The sequence below is a fragment of the Ostrinia nubilalis genome, chromosome 20 (assembly GCF_963855985.1).
Source record: "Ostrinia nubilalis chromosome 20, ilOstNubi1.1, whole genome shotgun sequence".
NCBI lineage: Eukaryota > Metazoa > Arthropoda > Insecta > Lepidoptera > Crambidae > Ostrinia > Ostrinia nubilalis.
In genome coordinates, this window is record NC_087107.1 from 3,044,077 (window position 1) to 3,063,392 (window position 19,316).

At 34.7% G+C, this 19,316-nt stretch overlaps 1 protein-coding gene across 2 annotated transcripts in view; it reads left to right on the forward strand.

Annotated features, from left to right (window-relative positions):
* LOC135081458 (mucin-2) overlaps positions 1 to 19,316 on the forward strand; it is a 96,762-nt gene that overhangs the window by 23,235 nt on the left and 54,211 nt on the right. For both annotated transcript variants that reach the window (XM_063976153.1, XM_063976154.1), the window contains exon 3: positions 8,719 to 8,766. The gene's annotated coding sequence lies outside the window, so the exon portion shown is untranslated. The remainder of the gene's footprint in view (positions 1 to 8,718; positions 8,767 to 19,316) is intronic.

Consider the following 19,316-nt stretch of genomic DNA (forward strand, 5'->3'; position numbering starts at 1 on the left):
ATTCAAAGTCATCTGGTACTCTTCTTGATACAGTTTCGACAGAGCATTGACCATGACTTTTGCTTATAAGTCCTGTAGTCCATACTTAAGGCTGCGCGTACGCATAGTGACACGCTGTGACGTATAGATACGTGTGGAGCAGACCAACTTATTAACTAAAAGAGGTCCATATCCCGCGAGAATACTGTATATTATCTGACGTGAATTTAATACAGGGTGTGGCAACAACTTATCCCCAAAGATGTTTGAAATTCGCTTTACAATGCTACATCTATTAGATTGAATACTATCTTTTGGGGGCGTTATGTTTTTATCTTCGATGTTTAAGAGTGTTCGGTTACACTTGAAAATTTCGACGGGTTCACTCACCCAAAGTCTACAAGGAACACAGCACAGATGGTAAGAGCAGTCGCCTGCCAAGCAAAAAGTCGTGGGTTTGATTCGCACCATAGGTAATTAGATTTGTATTCAAATGTAGTTTGAGCTGCGACCCTTTATAAATAATAAATTGACTAAAGTAGTGTAATGATATAATTGAATGTAATGTTAATAAAGTGTGATCCTACTGACTTACCACTTGACAAAATGTATTTGCACACCTGCATGCAGGTTGAATACTTGTACTAAAAATTTTTTTGTAAGAACTTTATAACCTGTATTCTGGCAAATGAACGCTTCTTATCTTATCTTATCTTTAGGTATTTTCCAAAATGGTGCAATATTTAAGAATGCATAATATTTTCCTTTAGTTTCTAACCATTAAAATTATATAAATGTGGTTGCGTGGCCCAGCATCTAAGCGTGCGCGCAGCCTTAATTTTGCATAGCCCGCGGGCCATTTTTGATATAGTGATATATACTAGAGATGAAACGGATAGTTGTTTGGCCGGATACCGGATAACGGATATCCGGCCAGCTGCTAGGCCGGATAGCCGGATATCCGGCGGCCGGATAGTTGGCCCATTGTCTCGTTGCATGTCGTAACGAGTTTAGGTGCTTCGAACGCGATCAGTGGGTCTATTAGTAGATTAGACTAGTCACACTTTTCGAAAATCGAATCAGTCCAAATAGAATGTCAGATTTTGCCACTTGTCTAGGTGGCAGATCAATTCGGGCGATTTCGGTTGCCATTGTGAGTGTGTGATTGAATAGCGAATAGGACATCATCCACGACACGATCCATACATTTTTGGTCCAAAATCAAAAGTGCCGGCCTACAAAAAAAATGCTATGTTTTGGCAAGATTCACTCAAGACTTCATTTGTTTTAGTAAATAGTTTAATCGTAAATGTAAAAAAGACAGACTTTTAGAACTCGAATATTACGATGCACAGTCGTGCCTCATGCTACAGCTTTGGTGCCATAGTAACAAATGCTAAGGCGGACGTGCGCTATCAGAATACAGTACTTTTATTTTTTGGCCGGCACTTCTGATTTTGGACCAAAATGGATGATGTCCATAAATTAGTTTACTTGCTGCGTAATCTGACTGAACTGCATCATCATGACATCAGACCATCAGTGAAAAAAAGATCGCCTATTTTATTTGGCAATCAACAGATATTTACATTCGTCATTAGAGTGAATAGCCCAGAAAAAGAATTTTGTTATTTTAAAGGCCTTAATATGGTTTTTTGTAACTTTTTGGACTTTAAATAAAAGCCGTCATTATTATAATCCATTTTATTGATGTTTACCTCAAAGATTAATGTATTTCATTTTATTAATAGGATATTCTCGTAGTTTTTTAATATCCGGTATCCGGCCGGATAGTGAGTTACTATCCGGTATCCGGCCGGATAGTAAATTTAGGCCGGATATCCGGCCTACCGGATAGTTACCGGATATCCGTTTCATCTCTAATATATACACAACGTACTCGTAATATGCAAACTCGTTTACGTAAGGAGGCAATATTGGCACATGTTGGGGGCCATCCATAAAGTACGTCACACGAATTTCATGATTTTTTGACCCCCCCTCCGTCCTTGTCACAGCTGGTCACATTTCTGAGACACCCCCCTCCCTAGTGTGACGTCACATGTTTTGCAATTTCACATCGAAAAATTATTAAATTAACAGTAGTTCCGAAATATTAGTTTTATTTCCATTTAAATTAAGTACTTTTTTATGAAATCAACATTATATCAAATATTTGAAACAATTGAAATGTGATGTCACGAAACTTAGGACCCCTCCCACCCCTTGTCACACTATGTCACACTTTGTCAACCCCCTCCCCCCCTCTTTACGTGTGACGTACTTTATGGATGACCCCTTGTCACATTAGCAATGCGATGGTTAAATTAATGATAAACCTGGCAGCTACTTACGAGTTCTAGGAACATTGGTAGACTAATGGTTTGACCTGAATGGGTATGAAAACACAATGAAATACCAACTCCTTGAATTAACTACGGTATAGGTAATTAATAATTTTCATGATTTTATTAATTTAGGTATTAATAATTGTGGGTAGACCACACTATCATCATCTAAAGTGTAAACTACGCTGTTAACTTTACGTGAACGCACGTGGTAAAAGCACGTTACATTACATCGTACACCGTAAAATCAATCAACGTTACGCTGCGAATTTTGCATTTTTTGTAAACGTAACAGAAATTATACATACAAATAATCTTCGCTAAACACTGTGCAGTGTGTTAACCTGTCGGTTCCGGTTTTTAAATAATTGATGGCGGTCGTTAGTGCGGTGTTAAGGTGTCAGAGCTTGCAATTTGTATAGCTGCTAGCGAGGCTAGCGATGTTTCCGTTGTTTTAATATGGCTTTCCTTGAGTATGGCTTTAATATGGCTTTCCTTTTTGCAGAAATACTATTACTAGCTTTTGCGCACGGCTTCACCCGAAATTTAGCTCGTCATAGATCGTTATAGTTATAGTAGGTATAGCCTATACATTATACATATGTTATTTATATAGAATAGAATAGAATAGAATAGAATAGAATAGAATAGAATAGAATAGAATAGAATAGAATAGAATAGAATAGAATAGAATAGAATAGAATAGAATAGAATAGAATAGAATAGAATAACGTTTATTTTGCTGCCACATGAATACACATACATACATAAAACAAACGGTCAACATTACAGAACCAGTCAAAAGAATGATAGTTAAAATTAAAATTAATTATATTTATTTATTTATTTAAAATCTTTATTACACACACAAAAAAATGTGGCATTATTCACCAGCTAACCTTAGGCAAAACAGAGAATTTAAGTAGGCGGTGCAAAATAGTAAAAATACATAAAATTCTGATGTAAAAAAATATTCTGATTTTATTAAGAACTAGCTGACCCGGCGAACTTCGTACCGCCTTAGCGTAGAGATTTTCTTGATATTTTTTTCCGTAAAAACCTTGTACAGAGTATTAGAAAACTACAAAAAAAAAATCAGCCAAATCGGTCATGCCGTTTTCATGTTATGTCGTGACAACGGAAAACGGGTTTCATTTTTATATATATAGATAGAAGATAATACTGTAAAGTTTTATCAAAATCCGTTCAGTAGTTTTTGCGTGAAAGAGTAAAAAACATAAATACATTGACATAAACATTCGCGTTTATAAAATTAGTAGGATTTAGGATTTTCGCTTCGGCACTTCAGAACGCTGACTCTACCGAATTTAGTGGATTTTTTTTTAACTATCAGGAACGTTATTATAATTGTGCGTATTACTCCGATATCTCCGTTAACTGTGTGAGTTTAGGTTAACTCAGTCCACAAACAAATTTATTTATTTATTTATTTATTTGTAATAGGTATACAAACAGTTTACAGTCTAGGCTTCATCGTAAAGAAAAAGTGTTAATTACATACTGGACCGTAAGCCAAAATAAAAAGTATCATAAACATTTCAATTAATTGAGTAAAAGCCCAAGGGTATTGTTTAATTTTCGACGTAATATTGACCTTTTGCTTCTGTAAGCACATAGGGATTGCCTATTCAGCAAAATGCCTATTCGGACCCATTTTGAGGTAGTTTAATTTATTTTATTGCCTTTTGTTGAGCCGATTGCTTGTGCCAATATGTTTGTTTTATGATATTGTTATGGGCCTATAGAGAAGTTATGTGTTATTCGATGTAAATAAACGTTATTCTTCTGTTACGAATAATTATTATCATTTTAACTGATGTCAATAAAGATTGAACTTTACCTTTTAGTTTTCACTGTCATTAGATTTTATCATTTTAGCGATTAAAGGTTTTCTAAAGAAATCATTTCATAACTTAATCGTTTTCATTCTTTTATCGATATTGGATATTTTCATTGTTTCTTCTACAAGAGAACGCTGCTTTAATTTAACCAAGAAATTAATAATAATATGTTTTATTATAGGATAAGTTATAAATTTTCCTAGCCATTCACTCCGCACAATTTTCAATAGCTTTAATTATGATTGCTCTAATTAAACAACTATTTCATGTCCAAGAAAACCGCTAAATCTTCGAATTATGTTGTATAAACACAATTTTCAACAATTAAGAGCAGATGGTTGCACGTGTTACCCAACATTTCTAAGTACAGTTATGTTTTAAACTCTTAATTGAGGTTAGGGCTTAAGCTGTTATTAATTAACTGTAGTTATCATATTTGCTCAGTAATTATTTTAAAGACAGGGCATGTGTTATGAATGTGACCTCTTGTTTGATGATATTTAATTTTAATAGCTCTTAGGGCATCAAATTGTAGTGTTAGAAAATGTAAACATTGCGTTAATAACGTAATAATCGGTTATTAGCAAATTATGTAAGTGTGGATTTTATGTTAAGATGTCATAAAATTGTGTGAAAACGCGAAGAGCCCTTTGGTAGATATAATGTTTACTACATTAGTAATTATGTAACAGTAAAACACCAGGAAATTAGACAATGTGCCATTATTTTAAAAATCTTACAGCAAAAATCGCCTTATGTACAATAACCTTTTCAATTGCTTATTTTAAAATTAGTTAATTAATTATATGACATGGCATAACATTGCGTGTTGCATGCCACGATGAGTCATGGTAAATTAGAAATAAGTTAAATAAAACTTGCCATTTACTTTTATTTTTGTCTACAAATATTAGCTAACACACAAAATCTTAAAATTACTTTCACTAAATACCTCAATAAATTTCTTTTTAAGCCTGGGCTTTCTTTTTAAATGCGTACCAATTATTTACCTGGCAGGATAACCAACTAGTGAGTTATTTATTTAATTGGATCAATTAGCGAATATTAACTCACTTCATCGCAAATCAATTCTAAATTGGTTGGGAAAACAATCATTGAAAGCTACCGCCAATAAAAGTGAATTTGGTCGTTCTTAGTCATAATATCTAATTTAACTAATGTAAATGTGTGAAAATAAATAAATAAAATAAAAAAAATACTTAACATTATTAATGAAAATTCAATTATATTCTTCAGACTTCATAAATTGATAAGTATCTACCAATAACGAAATCTGAGTTAAAATTACATAACTATGAGTATTTACTGTTTCAATAAAAATAAGTATTTTGAGTTTTACTACATCGTAGGTAATAATAAACAAAGGTAACTGAGTTTCTTCCGCCACTTCTTCTCATCACCAGCCCATATGTTGTCCCGTCCGAAGTGGTAGTAGGACAAACTATATTTGGGACGTGTTGCCCTGAAAAGGGTCTATGTACTGAATAACCAAAAAGAATAATAAATAAAACCATTTGATTTGATGTGACTACTCTTTATTCAGATAGATAGAAAACACTTTGTCACACAGCACACAGGACAAGACAAGAATAATAAAACAAAAGATACAGTACAATTAAGGTGGTCTTATCGCTATAAAGCGTTCTCTTTCAGACAAACTAGAGGACAGTTGTTTGGAATTGGTAGGTGTAATTTTCTATGATGATGCAAAACTTGAACTCATTTCTTTAAAATGCTTTGACAACTAAAGCTTTAGTTTATCGTATCTCTTTTGTCACACAATTCCGTTCTGCCAACCTTCGGCAATATCAAACAGCGAACGTATAATCGGTTTTAATCTCGGATACCATAAATGGTGGGTAAAAATAGGGCACTGCAATCGATGATCCCCGATCGACAGATTGTGGCGAAACACCGGAGACCGCTTGCTTAAGTCGGGTCATGAGAGATGTCTCTAGGGTTGACAGATGAAATATACCTTTAGTAACTGTTTATGGAAATATTTAAATAATATCTAGGTCGGCCATTTAGTCTTCGCTGCAGCAGCACGTACCTCTTAAAGTTCATCATCATCATCATCATCTCAGCCATAGGACGTCCACTGCTGAACATAGGCCTCCCCCAATGCTTTCCATGTTACCCGGTTGGTAGCGGCCTGCGTTCAGCGCTTTCCTGCTACCTTTATGATGTCGTCGGTCCACCTTGTGGGTGGACGTCCCACGCTACGTTTTCCGGTACGCGGCCTCCATTCCAGAACCTTGCTGCCCCATCGGCCGTCAGTTCTGCGTACTATGTGCCCTGCCCATTGCCACTTCAGCTTGCTAATCCGTCGGGCTATGTCAGCGACTTTAGTTCGTTTACGGATCTCCTTACGGACCTCTCAAAGTTACTAGAGGCAAATGGAGGATTTGACTTACACTCCCGGGTGGTCAGATGGGTTGTTGAGGCCTGAACTGATGTTAACACCACCCTTAGTTGCTTTTTCTGATATCCATGTTAAAAAGTATTTTCAAACTAGGATTACTCCCGTTTCCACCTTTGCAACTCTATCTACAGTTTGGTCGTTAGTGATTTAATTAGAAAAATATAGGAGCCGTTCTCAGTTGCATAGTAGTTACTCAATTTAATATGATGTGCTGAAACTATGCAGTACATGAAAAACTGCATAGATTAGCTATATTAAACGTCTGCCTCATCATTTTGATGTTACATGAAGTGTATACTTTATGTTACTAATATACTAACTATTTGTAGATACTTATTACAGAAGAAAAACGACACAATTCAATAAAAACAAAAAGTTACACATACTTTACCACTCTAACGATGTTGATGTAATGATCTATCAAATATTGTTATAATCAACATATTTATGTAAAATAATATTAACGATTAGCACAAAATCGATGGGAATATTGATAATTAATGAGTTGATCTTTACTTTTTGTTTGTTGATTGACACACTGACAATGGTCTGTGGGAAACAGATCCTACATTTTCATGATATATTGCCAATTAACGAGTATTTTTGTTTCTTCACAATAGTCCAGCTTTTATTAGCATGTTGTAGAAGTGATTGTAAATAATGTTTAGTGTCAGGTTTACGAGTATTCTTCACTAGCTGTTCTTAGAACTTTGTGTGCGTCAAAATATAATAATTTTCTAGCTTTCCAAGACCTCTTATTTCAATGGCACTGCATCAAGTTGCCTAGAGTTGTAAATGATATTTTAACTTTTTCGCACCTAATCGAAATAAATACTATGGATTTTAATACCTGTATTCACAAACATTACTATGAGATCTCACAGTGTGCGTGGACGCACAGGGTGACATACGAACCAATCACAGGGCTCTATACAACACTGTGCGTTAAATTTCTGCTTCACTTAAGCAAGTAAGTATCCTTTGTGAATACGAGGGTTAGTTACGTGCCCTTCAAGCCCTGAGAATAGAGACAACAGATATCAATCGTTGCGCGGTTATATGCGACCGCTTGGAAATTGATGGGATATACTGCCATAGGTTGTAAAATGATCATCATTGATCACAAATATCATCAGTTATCTTCTAAATATTCTTTTTGCCAGCCCTAGCAGCCAGGCTAGGGTTCACACGCCATAACTTTGTGCCTTATCATCATTCTTTTGCTTCTGCCACGGTAGTGTTCTCTGAGGTAATGTTTGGAACCGCACTATATTTGGTGCGCTTTACAAATATGTTGTTATATTTCATAATAAGATTATTGTACCTATAAGAATGGTTTTTAAAAACTTTGTTTCCAAAACAGGCAAACATTTTTATGTCGCAATTAGAGATGTGCCGTTGCTAGAATTATTTTCAGTCGTAAAAAATATCAAAATAATTACGTTATCTGTGGTTAAGAGTTAATGGCAAATGAAAGAAAGAAAGAAGAAAGAAAAAAATATTTATTTGGTATCAAAGATATTATTAGCCTTTGCCTTTTTCTGTAAAAAAAATAATAGAACAAAAAACATTGAAATGAAAATGAATTTGACTTCGTAACGGATCACTACGCGAAAATTCATATCAATACTTAGATCCAAGTAAAAGAAAACTTACTATTCTCTATCAAGTCAAGTATGCAAACCCGTCACGAGTTAAGCTAGTCAGAAGGTTAAGTGGTTTCTTGATTTAGATGTCACCTGACTTATGGCCTAGATGGAGGTCGAAAGTACTTCCCTAACTTACTTCTCAGTGCGGAAGAAAAGTGAAAGCTCGCCTGAACTTATTGCTAGCTGAAGCTTTTATTAGCCCTTGTAATTATGTGTGATTATGACAGCTGTTTGATTCATTTCTTTCCCTTAATTCATTGTATACCTTACGCTAATAATGGGGACATAATTAACAGACTTTTAATGACAAAAGAGTGGAGAAACCTTTTTTTAGTTATAGTTATTTTTAAGTGGTAATTAGGTATCTTAAAATAAATTTGAATGAGAACTTATTTCTTACGGTCTTATTATTAACACTGTCTTTCCTTTTTCAGGTTTTAATTAATTGATCCTGAAGAAAACACAACTGTACGAACGAATTGGTAAGTCTCCTTACTTTTCTCAGTGCATGTTTAGCAAAATAGTGTGTCATATCAGTAAATAATCAAAAAACATTCTATACCTAACTTTAGAAATAGTAAACAAAAATAGGATAAGGTTGCAATAGCTGCTAAAAAAACATACACAGCTTTCCAAAATCATGGAAAAAATCTAGTACATATTTTTTACCCGGTTTCAAAATAATCCAAATCCTTCACAACCTACCCTTAACAATCAAATGAAGGTTTCTAGACCTGCTTTTTAGCTCATCATGGACCTAGAAAGTACCAACTCCAAGTTATCTTCAAATCATGACCATTCCAACCGTGCAATTAAACCAACGCGTCTCTCACTACTGTTTCCCACAACTCTATTGTTTTAACGCGTGTCTTATGTAAATAACTATTAATGGCTGACATTGTGCAACGTGACCCAACGCGTTATAAGATCAAAAAATGATAAAGCTTATTAAAATAGTTCACATTTTTGGAGCATTTGGAGCATTTTGTCACTTTCTAGAGGTGTCAGCGAAAAATTAACGATGATGGAAAATTTCTCACAGAATAATGAGTGTGTTTAAATAGGTTACGTATCAAATATGTATCATGTTTTTTTTTAACATTCAAAAGTGTCTCAAACACACTGGAGGAGAAAGCTTCGGGACGAAATGCTTTGAAAAAATACATTTTTGAAGTTAAACAAGAAAGACCATAGTAACTTCATTTGTAAATTTAAAACCTTGTACATAAATAAACGTCTATAAAGTTTGGAGACTACAAGTTTGCTCGTAGACATTAGCGAGAAACTTCCAGCACTTGCTATAAGAAAATAAAAAAATACATTGTTGTTTAATTACAACAAATTGTTTGCCTTCAAAAACCGAACTCCGGCAATTTCAGCCGGAGATTAAAAAAAAAAAAAAAAAAATATGTAAAAGCAAAATGTCATTAAAAATTATAAGGGTTAAAAAAAGAATTTATGATTTTTAATCATTAAAAGAGTGACAAAGCTAACAGAGTTTATATAAAAAGATATGATAAAAGCTTTAGTTAACTGTGATAAAGCAGAACCCTAATGTTTAAGTTTTAAGTGTGTTTCTGATTTGACATTTTGATTCACGATTAGTTCATGTCCATCACGATTAGTTCATCCCTTTTTTTGAGCCTTTGAAGTAGGTAGTACCTACATAGTTTTAAAAATATAATTTCAGAACTTAGCAAGGCTTAAAATCCAATCTATTTTTGTTAGTACTTATGTAAGTTATGCAGTTTTACAAACTAAAACAACTTTATAAGTTTCATATTATAAACACACACGGTTCTCTTCCTTGACTTGGCTAAAACCAGTAGCCTAAGGGAAGTGTGCTTGCATAATTGCTGCCTAGGTTTTAAAATATCAACCGGTCTACACATTACTTATGCCGTCTAAAAGTCATATTAGTTTTGATATACAGGTTGTGTACGTAATATGTATGACTAGCTACCTATTTGGGATTGTTTTAAGCATCATCATCTTCTCAGCCATAGGACGTCCACTGCTGAACATAGGCCTCCCCCAATGCTTGCCGTGTTGCCCGGTTAGTAGTGGCCTGCAAACATAAAAATGATGTTACATAAGTTACCAAAATAGCCTTTGCTAATAATAGAGCAAATCTTTAAGTTTCCTGTATTATTTGTTCAATTTTTTATCCTTGTTAATACTTAAGCTGGGTTGCACTATCTTACTTTAACTTAAAATACTTTAAAATAAACAAGAACTTAAAATTATTAAAGATCAAACTACACCCTGTATACATGACAATTACTGTGTGTTGACATTGCACAAATTGTTTCAATCAAATGTCATTACTAATAGGTACTACATTAAAGTTTAAGGTTAATTTACTAGACGAGGTTATAATTAAAACTAACAAAATTTTATTAACTTATCTACATAATATTTTACTTACTAACTAGGTCATAGATTGTATGTAATATTTCTGTCGTAGTCTTTGGTCCCTATTATACAGATGATGACTGTGCATCATAGACAATCGTCTACCGAGTGATTGTTTACACATGGATTTATTAAAGGTATATGCTTTTAAGTGTAAGTAAGAGCCAGTAACTACGATACTACGGATCAAAAACTGGGCTTAAGTGGTTCTTTATAACTTTTATTATAAAGGAATTACAAAAAAGAATATTACCTTTAAATTACATTACAAATATTTTTATTTTATTTAAAATCTTTATTTATACACACAAAGAAAGCGTTACAAAAAGGCAAACTTAATGCCATGTGGCATTCATAGATCAAATCCCAGGTGTCCCTGTCTGTCCATCATGTTAGCGAATGTAGATTTATAATTCACAGAAAAACACTTGAACGGAATGGAATTTTCCCCTTTCAGAAAGCACGCTAATCCTCGAATCTTAAGGGTGGTCTAACTAAATACAATAGAAAATTACTTTATACATTTTCACAGTATACCTCGAATGATATAATTTCTATTGTGTCTAGTGTCTCGGCAGTCAATGACTTAATATGATGTGGACCCACTGCGACTATTGACTTCCACTGCGCTCGCGCGTGTGTGATTGTGTGCATCAAGTCGATGCCGCAATTCGAAAGTTCAAGGACACACAGATTATCCGACAGTATGGCTAGCAAAAACGACAAAAATATAACGTAATTTATGCAGTACATAGCTTTTTCTCTAATGGATAATAAGACATGTTACAGACCATCGATTTTTGGTGGGTCGAGCTGTTGATCAGTATGGAGATGTATGAAAGTGCGCACATTACACCGATTTGGTATCTGCCGATTCTTCATACAAATTAGAATCGGGCCCAACTATCGGCTAACTAAAAGTTGGTGGTCTGCGCCTAGGCTTACAGCTTCATAATTGACAGCTGACTACCCGCTCAAAGCGATTTGATTTGATAGTACCTACCTACGCATATCGTGAAAATTGTAAAAGTGAAAAGTTGTATTTCTCTATCTTGTCTTTAGTTATTCCTGTAATCTGAATGTCTTAAAATTGTGATACTGATCGAGTGTTTTCTACTTCGATTCCTTATGTATGAGCCATGTAGGTAGGTAGCCAAACCCAGACTTAGTTAAATAAAGAAAACTATAGGCTTCGAACTACACACAACTAAGGTGGTATGACATCTCTGTTTTCTCTACTCGTATTTCAAAGTATTCAAATATAAGTGTTCTTTACCGCTTAGGCCTTCGCTGGCTATAAAGCGACGTATCAAAGCAACAGGCGATATTACAGCATATTTTAGCAATATAACTGTCTCTACATACTTATTACAGACCTAAATTGCTATATTAGATGTCAATCTGTATACAATTAATTGCTTTACATAAAAGTACATAATATTAGACTTTCCTTCCGGGTGTAATGAATACTTAAAAGTTTTTAGCATCGTGAGAAATAGCATGTTATTATGCAAAATATATAAGCATTATTAAAATATTTCTAAGTACTTCCTAATGTAGAGTAAGTTAGACGTTTCTAACGTAACTATTTACTTTGTTGTTCTTATTGTAGGTTGACATTTTATATGTAAGCCTTGATTACAGTCAATAAAATATATTATTATTATGTGCCCTAAATTTATGTAGACATTACTGATCCAAAAGAGAACATTTAATACACACATTTTTTATCCAATAAATAACTTATATTCAAATACTCGTACTACCGCCCGTATTCACAAACGACCCTTGCAAATCGGACGCACAGCGTTGAATAGAGCTCTGTGATTGGTTCGTTCGTCTGTGCGTTCACGCGCACTATGAGACCTCATAGTAATGTTTGTGAATACGGGCGTAAGTGCTCGCCTACATAAGTATAACACCTTCTCTAAATGTGCTCTTACAACTCGAAGACAAAACATCGCCTTGTATCAAATACCTACTTTTTTTTTATTTACTAAATAAATGGTATTTATTTATTTTAATCGCGGACTTTTTTTTTAGAACTTTTAAAGGTGAACAATTCTGTTATACATGATTTTTGCGAAACTTTAACCGTTTACGCAGCGGCAGCTCTCAAAAGGAAAAAAATCCTCGATTTTTTCATTGGTGCGAAACATTTTTCATTGGTGCCCCGCTCCTATTGGTCTTAGCGTTATGATATATAGCCTAAAGCCTTCAGCGATAAATAGGCTTTCCAACACAAAAAGAATTTTTCAAATCGGACCAGTAGTTCCTGAGATTAGCGCGTTCAAGTAAACAAACAAACAAACTCTTCAGCTTTATAATATTAGTATAGAACTATGTTCTAATTTTGTCTGCCGACGGTACCAAGTTTGTACACTTGGTACGAGATACCATAGACATTCAGTGTTGCAAAGGCCATCTTCTCATGTCGTACGGTCATCAGCATCAGTTGAATTTGCACAAAACATCGCTCTTATATCACTTAAAATACGGTCCAAATTGCAAAAATAAAATTACGTAAGACTAGAATTTTCTTCGAATACATTTATTGTAACATAATGTAGATTAGTTAGATTAGATGATGATTGAATCTGTTTGTGGGCAGATGTCATCATTTCTAGCATTCCAGTTAGTGATCTATGTCAGTATGCGATCGATAGATAGAAGATTTATGTCGATTCACATTTTATTGCGTAGGTAATAACTATCAATTAACTAGCTATCATCGGTCAATTAATCAAGATCAATGAAACATTATGAAATACAGGGTGTCCCAAAAAGTAGTGTCAAGCCGAAGCCCAGAGGTAGAGCCCCACTAGGGCTACCCAAATCACCGTGACTTTTGATAGTTTGCGAGTTATGATTATTTTTAACAACATACAGTTAATATTGCGGCTCGTAGAGCGTTATCTCTATCGCATACTACCTATACGATTGACAAAACGTCATTGACAAAACATTATTCAATGAAAATATTGTCCGAACCCTTAGTACCTATTTCTCTTAGACAAATACTTTAACACATTGTGAACCACTTTTCTTTCACTACTATAAAAAGTTTTTAGCAATTTAATTCACAAAATCAATTGCAAACATTTAAAATAAAGTTTGTTTACACTTTGACAAAACGTCATTGTCAGTCGTTGTTCAAGTGCGACAGTGATAACGCTCTACGAAACCGAAATTAGCCGATTGTCTCTTTCTAAAAGTCGATGTGCAATATTTATCGCCGGGTATTGTACAGGATTTTAGTTAACATTCGTGTTATGGATGTAATACTTCTGAATCAGCTAGGCATAGTATTCATCTAATAATAATAAAAAAATCAGGCATGTAACTTGACTTTTTGCGCCACAGTGACCAAAAAAGTGCCTAAGCACAGAAATTTAAAACAATCATAACTCGTAAACTATCAAAAATAACGGAACATACATGGGAGTGATTTAGATAGCCCTAGTGATGCTCTACCTCAGTGCTTCGGCTTGACACTACTTTTTGGGATACCCTGTATAAGTAGTTACTTACTAATGTAGAGAATTAAAGTTTAGTAATAGAACATTCTGCGCCTTCTTCGCATACGTAGATATTATTATTAGCTTCTTATGATCGGTATTTATCAATCACTGATTTAATCAACGCAATACTAATACTTGATCGTATTAATTATCGTTTTAAATTGGCCAAGACTTTGATAAATAGCCAACCGCATTATTTTCATGTTTATTTATTATTTAAAAGACGCATTGCTTGTTTAAACTTTTGGTCACTGAGTTTTGATAGTTAAGGCTGGGTTGCACAATCTTACTTTAACTTTAACAAACGTCAAAAGTCTGTCAAATTTAATAAAAAAAACACCGGTTAAAGTAATAGTTACGGTGAAAGTTAAGGTGGTTAAAATTGAGGCTAATTGTTTTGTAAAACAACCAGTGTCAGAACACTAAATCATTACATGAAACTAGCTGTGCCCGCGACTTCGTGTACGCGTGAAAATAGTTTTTTGCTTTAGTAACATTTTTCTTTACTGCTCCGCCCCTATTAGCTGTAGGGTGATGTTATGTAGCCTAAAGCCTTCGCCGAAAATGGGCTATCCAACACAAAAACAATTTTTCAAATCGGACCAGTAGTTCCCGAGATTCAAGCAAACAAAAAACAAACTCTTCAGCTTTGTATTATTAGTATAGATAGAGCAACTTTTTAAGAGCTTTTTACTTTAAATCTCTGATATATCACTTTCACTCAAACCATCAGGAAATTCACGAATCGTCCTTGTCTGACAGCTGACCTTGGCATTCGGACCGGTAGTTACCGGTGCAAACCGGTCCGCGTTATTAAACGATCGCCTTATAAATACGGGTCGCTGAACTCGGAAACTTTGTTTACAAAGACGACATTTTAAAGCAGATTGCATGATGCAACATAATTTGCTCATGTAAAGATTATAAGGTAATACTGCTCTGTATTACCTTATTGAATTCCAAACCATATCTGTCAGTAATAATACTTAATAAAGAGGAAAAAATGTATTTAAATGTATCAGATTTTGTAAATTACTTAATCACCGAAAGTTCAGGCTTCTAGGTTATCTTAGAACAATTAAGCTACAAAGGGACCTAAGAACAAATAAGTTAAGATGAATGGCTTCGAGGAAAGGATGGTTCCTCTGTGCTTTTTTTTTCGACTTGGCGGGGGCACTTCTGTGCCCTTAAATTACACTGATTCAAAGGATATAATTATTTTAGCTTTGAGTGATATATTGTTTACCTACTCCTAGCGAAAAGCAATGACATTGTTTGATCGATAAGAGTCAAGAATTCGGCAAAAATGCCACCTGGCATTAAGTCCGCCACTGTACAGTTTTTTTGTGCAAAAGTATAAATAAATAAAGAAAAATGTAAGAAGTGAACTTAAACCTAGTCAATATCATAAAGTTCCCACTTTTTCCCAGAAACAAAAGAACAATGATTAATTAATCATTATTGCTTCTAAAACTCATTTTCAGGTATCAGTGCTAAGTACCTACTCACTACTCTTATAGGAATGCAAATCCACCGTGCTACTATTTTGAAAACAGTACCCAAAGATTACGTCATTACCAGTTTTTCCGAAAAACGTTCGCATATTGCTAAATAGCGATACAACAATGACATAGTAAGACAACTAATTTGCGTGTATGTTACCGTAACATCGCATTTAGACGCGTGGACCACATACCGCCATTCATACTGACCTAAAATTCAACGCACTATAACTAGTGATGTGCGCAGTGTGCGCTACACTTAGTAGGTACTCGAGTACGCATCGAGATTCTGCGATGGCTGCAATCGTCAAATTCTATTTTTTTATTGTACACGTTACATGATCTTCAAAATATAGGACAGTGTGGAATCCTGTCATTGTTCAGTTCATTTAGTTTTAGATAATTTCAAAACTCTATCCATAGCACTTTATTCATTCAGACCTGAATGCCCAAAGCAGTGAAGAAAATAGCTCTTTTGGAAATTGTCTCAAAACAGAATTAATAACACAGAATAATATGTAAGTACCACTAACACCAATCTACATTCATACTGACCCAAAAGTTACTCTACCTAAAAAAATATCCTTTCAAATCCTAGTTCCTGTAATACAAACGTAGAGAGGAGTGGGTGGTGGGTACACACGATTTAGACTCCCTATCACTTCGCTACCAAGTTGACGCATGTCTTTAATTCAATCAGCTGATCGAGCTTTGGACTCGAGTATGAACGAACTCAATCGATACCAATACTACCTCCCATCACTAGCCCAAACTATTCGGTTCGTTTTCCCGTCTTGACGAGGTGTCCTAATAATTTAATCTTCATCACAATAGGTCCCACGCAATTACTGTTATATAACTCGACGACATGTTGTGCGATAAAGCGCTAGGGCGCGGGAATCCAGCTATTTTGTGGTGTTAAGTCATTTGGTTAAGTCGAAACGCAGCAGGAAATTGTGTTAAATAACCGGTAATTAACGCCTTTGTTTGGTTTGGAAAAGTATTTCATGATGTTATTGTATTTGTCGTGATACGCGCTGCTGACCCGGAGTGCAAGATTTGATTTTTGACCTAATTATGCCTATAGGTAATTAAAAAATGCATTTAGGTATTTATTCTAGAGATAATAATTAAAATAATATAACGAACAAACTAAATAACTAACAAAATAAAACTAAATAAAAATTGAGAGAACGTGATTCTACACAATAATACCTATTATTATTCACTAGCTTTCCGCCCGCGGCTTCGCCCGCGTGGAATTTTTTGGTTTTTTATATAACCTATGACACTCAGCAATGATGTGGCTTTAAATTGGTGAAAGAATTTTTAAAATCGGTTCAGTAGATCCCGAGATTACCCCTTACAATTTAACAAATATACAATCACACAAACTTTACCTCTTTGACCAGGAAGAAGAAAGGAGATCATCAACATACTTGTTAGTTTTGCCCACTAGAATATCGTTCAAGAAATAATCAATTTAAGTACCTACTACGCTTTGTCTGAATTTTCAAAATCAGTAGTTTCAGTAATGTATCATCATTACCAAATTCCTACAAACAAACTCACAAGCTTACTACTTACCTTCTAATATTATAAATAGAATATTGACTAATCTTTTTACAGTAGCAAATAATCAAGAGCAAATCTATTCAATACAACAGCAAATTATTTCAGTTCGTATTCGTTCTTTTGTATCTTGTATTTACGAATGATCGACGACTCCGCAATTAGAGTATTCGAACGCAACTCGTCATTATGCCCCATTTCACTCTTTAATCAATGCTTAGCATTGTATCACAATGTCTGATTTCTTCACAAAGTCACTCGTAATCAGACGAGAGAGACTGTAAACAAGTATAGCTAGAAATTGTAGAGTTTGTAGATTTGATTTCGCATGCGAAATAGCCCAGTGATAGAATTTGACACGTTTGTGTGAAATAGTTTTTGAGTTATGAGGGGTACAAAGTGGCTCTAAATTGTTCGTGTAATATTACGCACAGTGCTGCTCACCAGTTCTGTTACTTGAATTTGGCTTGACACGCTACTGACGCCACCGCGTGAATAGATGGGATCATTGGCGTTCTTCTTGGGGGTATCATAAAAGGCGACTAATGCAAACATCAGATCTTTCTAGCCCGTTAGGGCATCACGGGGACTATGGGCCTGTAGACCAGATTCTCCAGTTGTCTCTGGTAAATTAGAGAGTGCTCAGTGACGTAACGTACCTTATAGACGAACCCGGTATCAAAAGTCTGGGACCCCGTCTTAAAAAGGTGATTGGATCAAGGTGACGCTTTTCACTAAAAAAAGGTTATTGCAAAATTATACTAGACTAGAACACTTTCCTAGTCAGTAGCCTGACTAATGCAAAATCCGGCACTGATGGCCCCTGTTGCCCGAAAGCCCCATATCAGTGATACAGCGGTAGCTATGCCCCTGGTCATGCTCCTGAAATGGAGACTAAATGACCTGCCAGTGATAATGAATAAGAGATACTGAGAGATCAGAGTCATGATTGTCAAAAAAACGTCTACCTTTAAGATTCTACAGCCAGCTCACAAAAAAATCCCAGCCCATAGCTCACTATCTAAAAGATCTACACAGACAATAAGTCTAGAATAATCAGTGATTCTTTTCAATGAATGCATCTGACAGCCGACGTGAAAACCGTCTGCTCTCACAATAGAACAACGATCAAAATATCGATTTCAAATCTAAATCATCTCGCTTTCCCTCCAAAAATGGCGGTGTTATAGATCCTTCAAGCACAATGTACAGACAGACGTACGGATAATGAAAGCGAAACAAATACTTATTCTGAGTCAATGTTGTGTAACATTTAGTTACAATAATATTGACGAAAATTCCATTACAGTCATCCCGGAATTTTGAAAGTATGTCACTCTTATCGTCCATTTTAATCATTCAAAAGCTTTCAAAACTTGATGTAGATATTCTTAAGACTATTTTATTGTAGATTGAATATTTAAATTCGAACTTGCTAGAGGTATTCTTCGAAACACTTTGCATTCGAACGCCCAATGACATAGCGACTCAGTCGGGTGAACAACTTGCTCTATGGAACCAATTGCGTTTTGAAAACTAAAAAGCTCATATAAAGCTCTTTTGTATAATGCTGCTCCAAATGTAAAATATGTTATTTCTTGAGAATTTTAATAAATGTAACCTTTATGTTAGGTTATTTGAAACTATGCGTAATTACTTAAACTACCTTAATCATTATAATATTAAATATACAGGATGGCCAGGGAGTTGACGTTAAAGCTAAAATTTAGATTCCTTACATCAAGTTGTATCTAAATCACCCTTATGTATGTTCTACGATATTGCTTAGTTTAGGAGATAGAGTTAGTTTTATAATTTATCCTAAACTTTCACCTATAGTTAGTTTTTTTTTCTCACTCTGGCGAGCACTTGTAGTTGATTTTTCTTACTTACGCTAGAGAAGCTTCCAGAGTGACAAAAAATTTAAAAACCAACCATAGGTGAAACTTAAGGATATATCACAAAATTAACTCTTATCTCCTAAACTAAGCAAAATCGTAGAACATACATGTAGGTGATTTA